Source organism: Hibiscus syriacus, unplaced genomic scaffold, assembly GCF_006381635.1.
Source record: "Hibiscus syriacus cultivar Baekdansim isolate YM2019G1 unplaced genomic scaffold, ASM638163v2 tig00110387_pilon, whole genome shotgun sequence".
Lineage (NCBI taxonomy): Eukaryota > Viridiplantae > Streptophyta > Magnoliopsida > Malvales > Malvaceae > Hibiscus > Hibiscus syriacus.
The window spans coordinates 4,725,076-4,741,111 of NW_024062717.1; positions in this window are offsets into that span (position 1 = coordinate 4,725,076).

Consider the following 16,036-nt stretch of genomic DNA (forward strand, 5'->3'; position numbering starts at 1 on the left):
CCCTTTGCTGCTTTTATCTTTGCCTCTGTTCCTCCCATGAACTCCTGCTAATTTTTGTTGTCTTCCTCTATTTGTGCATGGTATGGGCACGAGATGGACTGGGCAGTGGAGCAGGAGCAGCAGGGCACGGGTGTTGGGAAACCGAGCTGCTCGGTCATAATGCTGGCAGGGTGATGTCCGGTCAAGCATGGGCACTCGTGGGTGATGCTTGGAAGGGCGTGGAGTAGCTGTTGGGGAACCGTGCTGCACATGGGAGACATGGATAGCTCGGGTTGGGTTGCAATTTAATTACTGTTGGGCTTGAATCTTGACCTTGCAATTAATTTGCTTTGTAATTGGGCTTCAAATATGTAAATGGACTTTAGACACTTAATTTGTATTGAACTTCAATATGTGTCTCGATTTCCATATACGACTAATCCCAATTGAGCACCTAAAGCTTCCAAACGTAAACTTTCAAGCTTCGTCGTTTGAATTGATTCTTCATCTGAGCACGATTACTTCCAAATTAATTATCGGGCATCATCAAATGGATTTAAAAAGCCCGGACAAAATTAGGGTATTACAGCTGCCCCTCTTTGCTTGTTGTTGTGAACACAAGAATGTAGCAAAGACAAAAAATAACCTAATTTTGTCTGTCTGACCGCAACGTCTATTTTCCTTCTTCAGTCTTCTTATTGACCTTCGCCTCCACAAAACACTTTTAATCGATTGCTCTGCTTCTTTGTACCCGAGAATCTTCAATTTACTCCTACATCTGATGATCTGATGGTTTGCTCTAACACTCTTTGATGAATTTGCTTCACTACTCTTCTGTGAAGGCAATGGCCCGAAGGACTTATGAATTGTGAAATTTTGAAAATCGCATTCTTCGTTTTCAAAAATTTCATCTTCTCAAAACATCGTTTTTTCATTTTCAAATTAATGTGAAAACATCCTACCCGAAGGTTTTATGGATGGCCCGAAGGACTTATCATCTTGCTCTAAAGGCTTATAGATGACCCGAAGGATTTAAACACCGTGCTCGAAAGACTTACTGATGGCCCGAAGGACTTATAAATCGTGAAATTTTGAAACTCGCATTCTTTGTTTTCAAAAATTCCAACATCTTTTTTTCATTCTCCAATTCATGTGAAAACATCCTACCCGAAGGTTTTATGGATGGCCCGAATGACTTATCATCTTGCTCTAAAGGCTTATAAATAACCCGAAGGATTTAAGCACCATGCTCGAAAGACTTACTGATGGTCCGAAGGACTTATAAATCGTGAAATTTTGAAACTCGCATTCTTTGTTTTCAAAAATTCCAACATCTTTTTTCATTCTCCAATTCATGTGAAAACATCCTACCCGAAGGTTTTATGGATGGCCCGAAGGATTTATCATCTTGCTCTAAAGGCTTACAGATGACCCGAAGGATTTAAGCATCATGCTCGAAAGACTTACTGATGGTCCGAAGGACTTATAAATCGTGAAATTTTGAAACTCGCATTCTTTGTTTTCAAAAATTCCAACATCTTTTTTTCCATTTTCAAATTAATGTGAAAACATCCTACTCGAAGGTTTTATGGATGGCCCGAAGGACTTATCATCTTGCTCTGAAGGCTTACAGATAACCCGAAGGATTTAAGCATCATGCTCGAAAGGCTTATAAATAACCCGAAGGATTTAAGCACCATGCTCGAAAGACTTACTGATGGTCCGAAGGACTTATAAATCGTGAAATTTTGAAACTCGCATTCTTTGTTTTCAAAAATTCCAACATCTTTTTTTCATTCTCCAATTCATGTGAAAACATCCTACCCGAAGGTTTTATGGATGGCCCGAAGGATTTATCATCTTGCTCTAAAGGCTTACAGATGACCCGAAGGATTTAAGCATCATGCTCGAAAGCCTTACTGATGGTCCGAAGGACTTATACATTGTGAAATTTTGAAACTCGCATTCTTCGTTTTTAAAATTTTCATCATCTTAAAACATCATTTTTTCCATTTTCAAATTAATGTGAAAACATCCTACTCGAAGGTTTTATGGATGGCCCGAAGGACTTATCATCTTGCTCTGAAGGCTTACAGATAACCCGAAGGACTTAAGCATCATGCTCGAAAGACTTACTGATGGCCCGAAGGACTTATAAATTGTGAAATTTTGAAACTTGCATTCTTCGTTTTCAAAAATTACATCATCTTAAAACATCATTTTTTCCATTTTCAAATTAATGTGAAAACATCCTACCCGAAGGTTTTATGGATGGATTTGCTTCACTACCCTTCGGTGAAGGCTTAATATGATGCTCCACTACTCTTTAGTGAAGGTTTAAAATGGATTGTTTCACTCCTCTTCAGTGAAGGCTTAAGATTGTCTGCTTCACTATCCTCCGGTGAAGGTTTAAGATTGACTTTGCTCCAATCTCATGTGTGCAAGTCTCTCTTCATACATGAAAATCTTGTTTTTCTTCTACATCTGATGGTCTTCACTTCAAAGCAATGCTTCTTCTGTGGATTAGACCTCTCTGTTCTTCAGTGTATGCCTCTTTAAATACAACTCTTTGCATTTGAGGTTTGAAATCTTCCTTTCAATCATCGGGATTTTAACATTCTGCCTCTTCTCTTTTCAATGGAAGACCTGTCAAAATCATGTGTTTATGCATAAAACATGAATGCAATTAAATGTATCCGTGTCATGCATTTTCTTTTATGCATATGATGTTCTCATGAATGCATAAATGTTGAATCAATCTTTGTTTTCCTTCAAAGTGGCGAACTTAGTCTTCTTCTATTTGATAATTCTTTCCAAGGTCTGCTTTCTATACTCGTGTAGCAACTCATAGTTTTCAACTTGCATTTTGACGAGCCCTTTGATCTTCTTCTATCTTCTTGTCATCTTTGTTTTCTTTCTTCATTTCGGAGAAAATGTTTTCTCTCTCAATATCTTGCTATAGTCAGAAATACGACTGTGTTACCCCATTTCCGTCCTTGGCTCAATTATGCTTTCAGAGTTGTTCTTCCAGGACTCTGCTATTGATCGATGCTCAGTTGATTTGCTTTACAAGGTAAGCTCTGCTCAAATTCACGGTCTGCCCCTGACACTTCAGGTTGCTAGACTCATTCTCAATAATTTCTTGGTCTGAATCTTTTCATCTCAACATGACGTGGGTTCGGTCGTGCCCCAACATTATCTTACACTGGTACGGGCTTTCAAAATGCCCCATCACCTCAAATTGTAAGGCTCATTCTTCATGCCTCCTTGGTCTGAATCTTTTCATCTCAGCATGACGTGGGTTCGGTCGTACCATAACATATCACAACTTGAATGTTCTCATTATGGTGTCACTACACAGTAGTGTTGTCAAATAGTTTGAGGGCATTTTTTCGTGCTACTTAAGAAGTGATCAACCCTTCTAACACAATGTCTTGTATCTTATACAACCTGTAATATGTGCCCCTTCTGAGCAATGAGGTCATATTATTCCTGATGGGTTATTGACAACGTCACAAGGAAATATTACCATTTCTTCCTTTATCTATTCTGATCTCTTGGACCGTCTGCTTCAAGATCGCGAAATGCTTCATGTTCTGGCACCGCTTATTCTTTTTCTCCAATAGAGGCACAATGAGCCTCACCCACTTCAAGGACCTTTTACATTTGAATTATCCTGTTTGAAAATGATTTTCTCTTTCTCTTATTTTAGGGAGTAAAGAATGAAAGAATCTTATAAAACATTGTCCCTTAATTCAGACTCACAATCAAATCAAATCATAAACATGAATTCACAGAATATCAAAAGAATCAATAGCTCTTTAATGTTTTCAGGGTTATAAATCTTTGACAAGTGTCAAAATTGAGGGGTTGGTTTTAGGTTGGCTTCATATTTTCTAAGGCTTCGACCACCAAAATACCATCTCTTTCTTGATCGTTGTGACCATCACAACATGCCCTTCTTTCTTGGCTTGGTATTTTAATCGGATGCGGACAAAATGACGTAAATAGTATACTCCATTACTAGACTTTCCAGAACACTTCCATTTCAGTTCTCTGAAATCTTCCATTTGTTCAAGCTTCGTAGACTCCTCTAACCAAGGTAGTGCAGAAATATCGATCTAAAAATGAAATTTCTGAGTGCTCGTGTGAAATTGACTATGACAGGTGTTCCTTAACTCCCTTAGTCCATTTTTATCGCAACTCCTTATTTAGATAAACTTGATTTAATTTGCCATTATCGGGCTAGCTGAAATCAGCTTTATTATAATTTGCCTTTATCAGGCTAGCTGAAGGGTTCATCTCATCACAAAGTCTTTGACTTGACAATCACAGTGGAGCATACACCGAATTGCCAGGTACCCGATCAAGGTCATGGTTTGAGTATAATCTATTCATAAAGCCAGGGTTTTCGAGTTTCCTCTATAACCAATTGCCTTAGTGGAATAGCTCAGCTTTATTGTATACATGTATATTATATATTTTGATGAGTATGTGGATTCAATTTCTTAAGCTTGTCAAGAAGAACCTGTCATAGTCTAGGTGTTGTTGAATGTCAGAAAATCTCATCGTTAGAGTTTAATTTCCAAGCAACTGACCTAAACTAGATTCACCTACTCGACTATTTCATCCGTAAAGATCATAATCATCATCGAACGTCGTCAACAAAAGTCTGGTCTAGTCAATTTTGTAACATCATACACAAAAGATGCCCCATGTTGTCTGCTCCTATACATACCTGAATACCAAGCCTATGGTTCATTCCTTTATGATAGGAGAAGGCTATATCGGTCTCTACAATAGAATGGTATGGTGTTCGAGTCTATCTTTTGGGGGTAAGGTTTAGGGTCCTTGTTTTATCAGATTTCAACCTTGTCATTTTGTCAAAGATTTATAACTCTAATCATTAAAGAGCTTTTAATTCAATTGATATTCAAGGAATTTCAAGTCATGAATTTGATTCAAGGCTCACCATCCTTAAAGCAACATAAATTCATTTAAACATCATTGCAAAACTGATGAGAAAGTTTTTTTTTAAATGTTTAAACAAGATATTACAAATGACAAAAGGTTTCATGATGAACAAAATGATTTCCGCGCAGTCAGAATGCCCAATTATTCTTCTGATGTAGTGATGTTTGATTCGATCGGATGCTACGCATTGTGCTCTGGTGCCCCACTCGAGCTCGTCATCCATTGTTCCACCAATTCTTGTGTCAACGTCCCATTTTCCACGAGCCTCTCTATCTCCTTGAACAACGGCCTACAATTTCTCGTAGAATGCCCCAATGCCCCCAAGTGAAAATCACAGACACTATCCTGATCATAACTATGAGCAGAAGGGTCAGGTTGCACTTTCACTGGCCTTGGTGTGAGGTATTGACCTTTAACCAAATGGGGATACAGATCCGAGATAGAAGTTTGGAACACTTTCAAAGTATTTTTCAATCTTGGGACCTTATTTTGATGACTTGAGCAACCAGCTGCCCCTTTTCTCTTACGGCTGTGGGAGCTATGAACGTGACATTCATTCACCTCATCAGCTCTTCGCTCTTCATTTCTTGAGCTTTTGGAAGTGACTTTCAAGTTTCCTTTACTAATTGCATCCTCAATTGAATCTCCAGCTAACATAATATCCTTAAAGTCATTTGTCGAGTTTCCCAGCAATAACTCAAAGAAAGGAGCTGGGAGAGAATCGAGAAACATATATGTTATTTCTTCTTCTAGCAAAGGAGGCTGAACTTGTGCTGCTATTCCTCTCCATCTCAGGGCATATTCTTTAAAGCTCTCAGTAGCTCTCATCCTTATCTTTTGAAGGTGATGACGTTTTGGGGCTAAGCCTTTAACATATCGATATTGCCCCAGAAAAGCATCAGCTAGATTGACCCATGTCTTGATCTGCTCTCTGTTCAAATGATTATACCACACTACCGCCGGGCCAACAAGACTATCATGGAAGTAATGAATCAACATATTGTCATCATTTAGGTACCCTTCCATCTTTCTACAAAACATTTTCAGATGAATTAGGGGGCAACTAGTGCCATCATATTTCTCAAAATTAGGCACCCTAAATTTACGTGGGATGACCAAATCAGGGACCAAACTGAGTTCCCTAGCTTCTAACTCCTTGTGAGAGGCATTAACAACCTTCATATTTTTAACAGCTTCATTCAACCACTTGAACTTGTCTTCAAATTGCTCAAAATTGACGAGGCTCATCTCTCGGTCTGAGCCAGATTTCCCAGGGCCAATTATCACTCTTGATGTACCAATCTGAGATTGATTTCCTCTGTCATCCATTTTCTCTTTACCAGCAGCCTGTGGTATCAGTACTTGGGCCATTTGATTTGATACGCCTTGTAGAGAACCCGATGTTTGATTCCTTGTACCTTGTAATCCGACCAACTGTTCTTGCAACTGATCTTGTGATTTCTCATTAACTTGCTACATCGCTTCCATTTGTTTGTTCATGATGATGAGGAACATAATGAATGAATGATCTTGTTATTACTGTCACATAACCTCCCATAAGTTATTTCCATGTTTTCATAATTAATGCATATAAAATGCTTAAATAAATACATGCAATGTAAATGCAAATGAAAAATGCAAATACAAAAGGTGTCATTCTAGAGTGACCATCTTAAAACAACTTTCATTGAACACAAAGGTTTCGGTACATCAAACAACTTTTATAGATAATGGATAGCTTTCACTCCTAGCTTTTCTATCTCCTTCAAAAGCCAATTTAACTTCCACTCATGCTCAGGGGTTGAGTTGTCAATATGCTTTAATTCTCTTGCAAAGCCAGCTAAATCAACCCATTTGTGAGCCACATCACTTGCTTGGGTCATAACCTCTTTTATAACGTTGTCACTTTTCTTTATCTTGAGAGCTGATTCTCGGAGCTGCAGACACCGCTGTTGATTTTTCTTTGTAAGAAAATCATCATGGTTATGAAACTCTTGCATAAGATTACTACAATCATCCACCATCTTCATCAACTTCTTATTCTTGGCTTTAGTGGCTTCTAGCTCAGCTTCACTCTCCCGTTTATGGCGTTGATGTGAGATTTCTATGTTAGCTATGGCCAAATTCAACGTCTGATTCTCGGCTTGGTATCTGCCCAAATCATTGATAGTTGTATCGCACCTTTTCTCTGCAATATGTAATTCATAAGAAAACTTATCCGCTCGGCCTTCATGCACCTTGCAATTCTTTCTCCACTGTTTAATATCATTCTTCAATTTAGTGACTCCTGCTACCCACTCCTCTGGGACATTTCCTATGCCGGCAAATTTAAAGGCGTGGTTGATCCTTTGAAAACTATCCCGCATAACTTCCATCTCTCTGCTTAATCTATCATTCTCGCTCCTTAAATGACGAATCTGAGCTTTATATCTTGACAATCTATCTTCTTCTTGGATGTCCTCACTGATACCCTTACCTTTGAACACATTTGGCTCTGACTCAACAGGATAAGCTGCTACCGAAGCGTGTTGTCCTTCCGATTCAAATTCTAATACTCCATGATCCAGGAGATGTTGGACTCGATGTTTGAAGGTGGTGCAATTCTCAATGGAATGTCCTTGAACCCCAGCATGATATTCACAACGAACATTTACGTCATACCATTTTGGATACGGAGGCTGCAACGGCTTCACATAATGCGGAGCTACTTCTCGAGCTTCCACCAGTGCATCATACAACTCCTTATATGATATTGGGATAGAATTAAAATGAGAACCACCTTTCGTCTTGGGTTGAACTGCAGTTTCAATTTTCACTTTCCCCGATGTCTGGAGTAGACTATCAAATGCCACTGCGTTCTGACTGCATGGCTTCTTTTCATTCTTCTGAATTTCTAAAGTTGCCACTATTTCTTTGGCGTTTCCAAACAACTTGTTGATACGAACAATGATTGTGCGTGGCTTCTCATACTGGCTAAGATCAGTAGGCTCTAAAGTGGTCTCTTGCATATTTGACACCTCAAGGTTGCTTCCGTCAAGCTCTTTCTGTCTTGTTGTAGAAGTCCCACTTCCTTTGGCTAAAGCATCTATCCTATCCATCATCCTGGACATCTGCTCTTTTATCTCTCTTATCTCCTTTTGCTCTTCCTCAGCCATGCGATCTTTGGGTGCAGATCTTTTCACTATTCTCGAAGCTTTCTGGTGATGCCACTTCTTAGCTGCGTTATAGTCTGCTTGATCACGAAACCCCTTGTTCCTCATGAAAACCTTCTACTATGCTGACCACTCACAAATCAACACCTTTTGATTATGTCATGATCATGCAATGCAAACAATGGGAAAACCCACATAAAAAACAAGTTAGTACAAACAAAATGACAAAAGGCAACAATAGCAAAATAAGTAAATTAATAAGATAATGCAAAAATAAAAATACGAGTACAAATGCAAATGCACGAGGTGTTAATCCCGAAAGTGACCACTTATAGAACAACCGTTCACTTAGACAACAAGAATTCCATGAGTACACCGTAGTCAAAATACAACTGTGCTTCTTCATCTCTTCATTTCCTTAAGCCGTACTCTTCATGGGATCTGGTATTGCACCTTCAAAATCGTCGGTGTATTCCATCACATTTGATGACGTCGGATGTCTTGAATCTTAAAATCTTCATTCTTATCTTCCATGCGATGTGGACTTCTCGTCTTTACGAAGGTCTTCTCGTCTTTATGAAGGGTCTTCTCGTCTTGATGAATGGCATTCTCGTCTTGATGAATGACATTCTCGTCTTTATGAATGCTCTTCTCGTCCTTGGTACGATTGTATCTATCCTTTGACTCAACATCTTGGCCTTTACAGTTTCTTCAATCAGGTTCAGATCTCTTCATTCATCGGTTGTCCTTCATTGATCGTTTGAACATCTCTGGATCTCCTGGTTTTGACTACATAGTGGAGAATTTCTTGCCTCAATATGGTCAGCCTTCTTGTTAGTCAATCACTTGTGAATTAACACCCCTCGATGACATGAGGATGCAAATGCAATAAAATCACAATAAAATAGACATAGAACAAAAATGGGTTAGTACACATAAGATAAACAACAAGATAGTGGATACCGTAAACATCACATAAAACCTACCCTCACATGCTGGCTACCCAATCATGCTTTAGTATATCCTACCCGACATGATATCTACCCACATGTTTTGTCATTCATAAAAGATCCTAACCGCATGGTATCTAATTCACATGTTTTGTGCGAAAATATAAAACCTAACCGCATGCTTTTCTAGTTCTCATACTTATTGCAAAAATAAATTCGAGGAAAAGGTTAGAATGAGTTTCCCCTTCGTGTCTGCAGACAGAGATTCAACATAAGATGGGCAGAGTTTCAGTATTTCTAAAAGGGTCCTCGAATTGTCCTTTGCTGGTGCCCCATTGGGATTGCCAGACCCTCGATCCTCGCCCATTATAGGCTTAAAACGGATCAAGTTCAATTCGAGATGATACATTTCCCTATGTCCATGCGAGGAAACTCAATGTTTCACTCGTAAACATAAGGCATGTACCCCAGAGGTTACTTGCTAAAGCCCATGCGGAGAAAAGTAATTTTTCTCACGTAAGCGTAGCGTTCACCCCTACCTAACGGGACAGAGCACAGTAAGAAGGCTCTAAATATCGAAATGGTTGTAACGACAGTGAGGGGAAACCCATAATCCTTTGCCTCAATCCAAGAAAAACAATAGACTAAAACAAAGGTCAGAAAACTGAAACATGTAGAACACACATTAGTACAACTATTTATTCATTAACCAAATTACAAATTAAGATGTAAATAAAACAATTCAAACAAACAAGGGATCAAAGACCAAATTAAAGCAAACTTATAAATTTCGTTTGCAAAGACAATTAATTAATCGACGATCGGCCTGACTCTCTAAAAAAAAGTCCCCAGCGGAGTCGCCAAGCTGTCGAAACGATTTTTTAACGGTGGGGTGATTTTGGAAACCGCATCATTTTTAATTATTATCTTTTCAATTGGATTTTTAATTAAAAACAGTGCGATTTTAGAAAACCTCTCGTTTCGAAAAATTGGAAATTCCTTTACGATAAAAATATAAGGTTCGAGGAGTCGCCACCAATATTTGATTAGGGTGTGATTGGGCACCCAAAAACATTGTCATTTTAAATAAAAATTAATTTTAATTAAAACGACAAATTTACGGTCTACGTTACCAAAATCCAAGTTCGGGAGTCGGTTACGCGTGGGGAATGATTAGCACCCCCAAAACGCCCTAAATCGGTACCTAGTCGATTAATTAATGTCTTTGCAACGAATTTCGCAAGTTCAAATTTAATTTGATTAACGATCCCTTAAAACAACAAAAGTGCAAATTTGCAACATTCAAAGCAAAAAAAATAGATTTAATTGAAATTACCAAACCATTATAAAGATAAAGAATATTCGATTATTTAAAAATATCGAGACCAGATCTTTAGGTGAGTTCTAACGATCTTTTCTCAAATAATTTAAATAGCCGAATATTTCTTTTTCTTTCATTCCCAAATTTTAAAGTGATTAATCAATTATTTTGGTGACACTGTTGGGATACATTTTTAATTTAAAACCGTTAAGAACAACTTTCCTGTAAGTTAAGAAAAGCTATTCGGACAGTTTTTAAATTAAAAGGGTATTACCCTTAATCTGATTATGTGATTAAGTTGAGTCATGCACATGAGGCCAACATGCGTAAACGCTACAACTAAATATATATGTACTAACGACATGCTTGAAATAATATGTACATGCATACATTCAAAATAAATCTAAATTAGCTCTACAAACATGCATGGGATATTGAACAAGTGGCTAAGATATAAAGAAAATAAATAGTGAGCTCTTTTCATAAAATCTCATTTCCAAGTGCTGCAACCATAATATAACCAAAATGCTATATAGGATCAAAAAGAAACATGCAAAAATTGAAGGTTAAATGTCTAGAACATCAAGACTTAAATACACTAAACTGGGGACCAAAATTAAATACGCTTAAAACATGGGGACAAAATTACAAACATTCAAACGTTGATTTATGGACCAAGTTAAAATGCACATAAAATATGAAGATAAAATTAAAATGTGCAGGAAATATGAATTGAGGACTAGAGTGCATTAAAGTAAAAACAAGCGTGACTCCCTCAGCCATAATCCCACGCGAACCGGCCACCCAAAACGCTTCCGTTTTGATACCTTAATATATATGATATCTTAGGTAAAACTGAACCCTAGTTCCCATTTCATCCTCAGTAGCCGCAACCCCTCTCACTCTCAAACTCCTCTCTCGCGAATGGTCACTTCAAAGCACAAAAGAACCAACGCCGGCCACCGTGGCTTCCGATGGAGACTCAAGACTCTCTCAGGTAAAAACTAACGCTTTGATCACTCTTATTTTGATTCTAGTCTTAAAGCCTAAAAATCAACCCTAACTATTTCCTTTCTCCCTTGACCGAGACTCTCCCCAACCCAGATCCGCGATGACAAGGTGTTTACCTTTGTGAAAGGAGACGACTTTGCTCCGATGGAAGAGGCTTCAGAGCTCCCGAAGGTGAAAATCTTCTTTTTTTTTCTTTGTCTTCGATTATTTCAAAATGTTTGTTTTGTGTTATTTTGATTTAAGTGAAATATAAACTGAGAGTGGGTTTATTGAACGAAAGAGAAAAAAAAACTCCTTTTCATTTGTCATGAAAATCTTGTTACATTGTTTTCGAATTCAAAGAAAAACTGGATCAAGAGTAGAAGCCCCCTCTTTTTTCTGTTCGTGAATCTCCCTTATTGTTGTTCCTTCCTTTGAATGGTTGTTGGAAATCTTCTCCTCCCTTTTCGCTCCTGAACCGAGCGCCCCCTATTTGCTGTCTGTCCTTTTTTTTTTGTTCGATCCCCTTTGCTGCTTTTATCTTTGCCTCTGTTCCTCCCGTGAACTCCTGCTAATTTTTGTTGTCTTCCTCTATTTGTGCATGGTATGGGCACGAGATGGACTGGGCAGTGGAGCAGGAGCAGCAGGGCACGGGTGTTGGGAAACCGAGCTGCTCGGTCATAATGCTGGCAGGGTGATGTCCGGTCAAGCATGGGCACTCGTGGGTGATGCTTGGAAGGGCGTGGAGTAGCTGTTGGGGAACCGTGCTGCACATGGGAGACATGGATAGCTCGGGTTGGGTTGCAATTTAATTACTGTTGGGCTTGAATCTTGACCTTGCAATTAATTTGCTTTGTAATTGGGCTTCAAATATGTAAATGGACTTTAGACACTTAATTTGTATTGAACTTCAATATGTGTCTCGATTTCCATATACGACTAATCCCAATTGAGCACCTAAAGCTTCCAAACGTAAACTTTCAAGCTTCGTCGTTTGAATTGATTCTTCATCTGAGCACGATTACTTCCAAATTAATTATCGGGCATCATCAAATGGATTTAAAAAGCCCGGACAAAATTAGGGTATTACACGCTTGTCCTATAAAGAAAATAAAATCTTTTAAAATTAGACAAGTATGTGTTCCTAAAGTAACAAGGGGCATCGAAACTAACATCCAATGATCCAAAGCAATTTGGATACAAAATCCAAATGAATGTCTCTTGTAGGTGTGTGAGAGCAATGGTGATGAAAATGAAGATATTCAAATGATCTAGCCACACTTGAAAAGGAATGGGTAACCTCTAAGCTTAATGTTATTGTTTTTTTTTTATTTGGTTGCCTATTTGTTTTAAGCATGCATGAGTTTTTTATATGAAATGCTTGTGCATTGTTTTTCATCTCATGTATGTTGAAAATATGTTATGATGAACATTTTAAAACTTGATTTTTCATAATTTTTAGTTCATCATAATGAATTTGGGTCAAAATTGATTTTTAATGCAAAAGATATTTCTCTAACAATTGATATCAACTTTTCAAATGTTTTGATTTTATAAATTTTAAATTTTTGACCTAAATTTAAATTTTAATGCATGTAAGTAATTGCAAATGATATATCTCTAACAATTGATATCAAATTCTTCAAATGCATAACATTTTTAGATAACTTTATGCACATACACTTAATTTCAACAATTGGTGTTGCATAAAGTTTATTAGACTTGGATATATTGAATTTAATGCGATACTGATATATTTGTTATTCTTTGTTGAAATTCAATTTTGTTTAAGTGTCAAACTTTTAAAGTCAATTTTTTTGTTTGGAATGTTATTTTTTAGGGGAGCTTTGATTTTTCAAATGCTTTTAATGTTTACCACTTACCCTCCAATGTTATTTTTAAACTTTAAAGTTGAATTATTTTTTATATAACAAAAAGGGAGAAAAATATGGTTTGAAAAATTCAAATTTTCAATGAAAAATGAGAGCTTTTAACATTTTTCCAATTTTTTTTCTTTTTCATTAAATGTTTTATTAAGGGGAAGTTTTGCCAAAAATAATTTTTCAAATGTTTTGTTATATCAAAAAGGGGAGATTGTTTAACCATGTTTTATAATATTTTAATATAACAAATTAAGACAAAATGTTTTTGGACTTGAATTGAATTTATTCAAAGTTTTCAAAATTTTAAAAAATAATTCAAAGTCCATTAAAGGTGAATTTGAGCACAAAACTGATTTTCACGTAAAAAGTAACCGATACTGTCCTTACAATATCGATAATGTTCATGTGGTACCGATACCCTAGGTAAGAGGAGTATTGATACTCTCAAGGTAGTATCGATACTACCAGCTTGCTCAAAATTCCAGAATGCAAAAATGGTATCGATACCGCAGGCCCAACAACTAGTTTTATTTAAATATTACAAAGGTGGTACCAATACTCCCTATAGGGGTACTGATACCCTCTGTACTGGCAGTTTTATTTTTACAGAGAAAACATCCTCAACGGCTAGAAACGGCCACAAACACATTCCAACACATAAATACAAGTTCAAGACACTTGAATAAGGTTTAGAACACTTATTCAAGCAATCAAACACAAGAGAAGAACTTTTCACTCTATTTCTATTTTCTTGTAAATATTTGTGTTTCTGTGAGGTTTATTTTGTAAACACCTTCATTTTTAGAGGTTTTCTTTGTTTACATCTTTTTCCTTGTAAAAGAGTTGTGGTTCTAGCCGAGCCTTTGAAAAGCTAGGGAGTTTTGTAAATGTTATCTCTTTGTCCGTGAAAAAGAAAAAACACATTAGTGTATTTGTTGGAAAATCCTAAGTGAGGAGCTTAGGTAGTGGATGTAGACTTAGTTGAGAAGTCGACCCACTATAAATCATTGTGCAAAATTATCTATTTTTTCTTTCTCCTTACTCCCTAAACAATTTTTGCAAATTCACCCCTATTGTACTTTTTTCGGTTGTTCAAATTGAGCTTCAACAATCCTAACAATATGCAATTTACATTCAAAAATACTTTTCTCACAATGTTCAAATCTGGTTTGCAACTGTCAGTGATCTTTCAATAATTTGATTCCCTGTTATTGTTTGTTTGTCGATGCAATCAGATATGTTCGTATTTATTTTTGTTCAAATTTCTTAAATGAACTTTTTACATTTTCCTTGTATGATCTCAATTAACTAATTTAATATATTAATTATTATAAGAATATGTACAAATTATATTCATTATAATTTTAAATAGTCCATCCTTTTCAATAAATTAGTGGCTTCTATTTGTATTATAAAAAGTTCCTCGTAAGAAAAGAACTTGTAATGTATATTAAAGGTTTAAATATCTGAAAGGTCCCTATAATTTCTAAAATTTAATCTCTATACTTTACTTTTATAAAATTGAGTTTGTATTATTTTTATTTGAAATTTTGATCCAGTTTCTAAACTATATTTAATTTACTATTAACAGTTGTCCTGACAATTATAAAAATAATTTTTTATCCCTATATATTTATAATTTTTTTAATCAAATTGACTATTAAAAAATTGTAAATATAGATAATTAAAAAATTATTATTCAATTAATAATATTTTTTAATATACTTTTAAATATCGAGAGTCATTGATAAAAACCAGAAATGTATGCGTAAAAGTGTTACTTTTTTTTTGCAATTACTATGTCATCAGTTAATAATAAAGTTAAATATAAATTATAAACTACGATTTTCAAAATAAAAAGATAATGTATTGATTCAATTTTCACAAAAATAAAGCATAAAGATCACATTTTAAATTTTAAAATTATATGAGGCTACATTTGGTTACATAAGTCTTAACACAAGGAAAAAAATTAACTATTACTTAAATCGCAAAATTATTTATTATAACAAAAAGAAAAATTAATACAAATCTAAATTTAGAATTAAAAAGATAAATAAGACCCATGTAAATAAACTTATACATAATAAGTAATATATGTAGGGATGGGCGTGGATCGGGTTTGAGTCAGGTTTCAGTTAACCCGACCTGACTCGAAAATTTTACATCCTTTACCCGACCCGAAAAATATATACCCTCCATCCGACCCGAACCTGACCTGATTTTTTGAAGTAAAATATATACAAAATAAGTAATATAAAAATATTATGTTTATTCAATAAAAACATTGATTTAAATTGAAAAAAATAATATATAGAGGGGTATTATTATAATTATTCCTAAATATATATAATAAAATTATATTTTTTTCGGATCGATTGAAGTATTTTTTTATCATAAACTCGAACCCGACCCAGACCCGAACCCAATTAAAAAAAAAATCAACCCGATCAAATCGGATCGGGTCAAAACCCGTCAGAATCGAATCTCATGGCCGTCCGTGAATATATGTCTCAACTAAGCACGCGAATGGATCAATATTATCAAATGAAATTACTTTTTTATTAACTCGTATACTAAAATAAGAGAAATAAATAATACACCTACCAAGAGATATATAATATATTAATTGATCCAATATCAAAGATGTTTATATTATGTATTTTATTTTGTGTAAGTTTGAATCTTAAAATATAATATTTTTTGTTTAATAAAAAATAACAATACACTTACCAAACATAACGTAATATCAAAATAAGAATAAGAATATATGTTATATATTACATT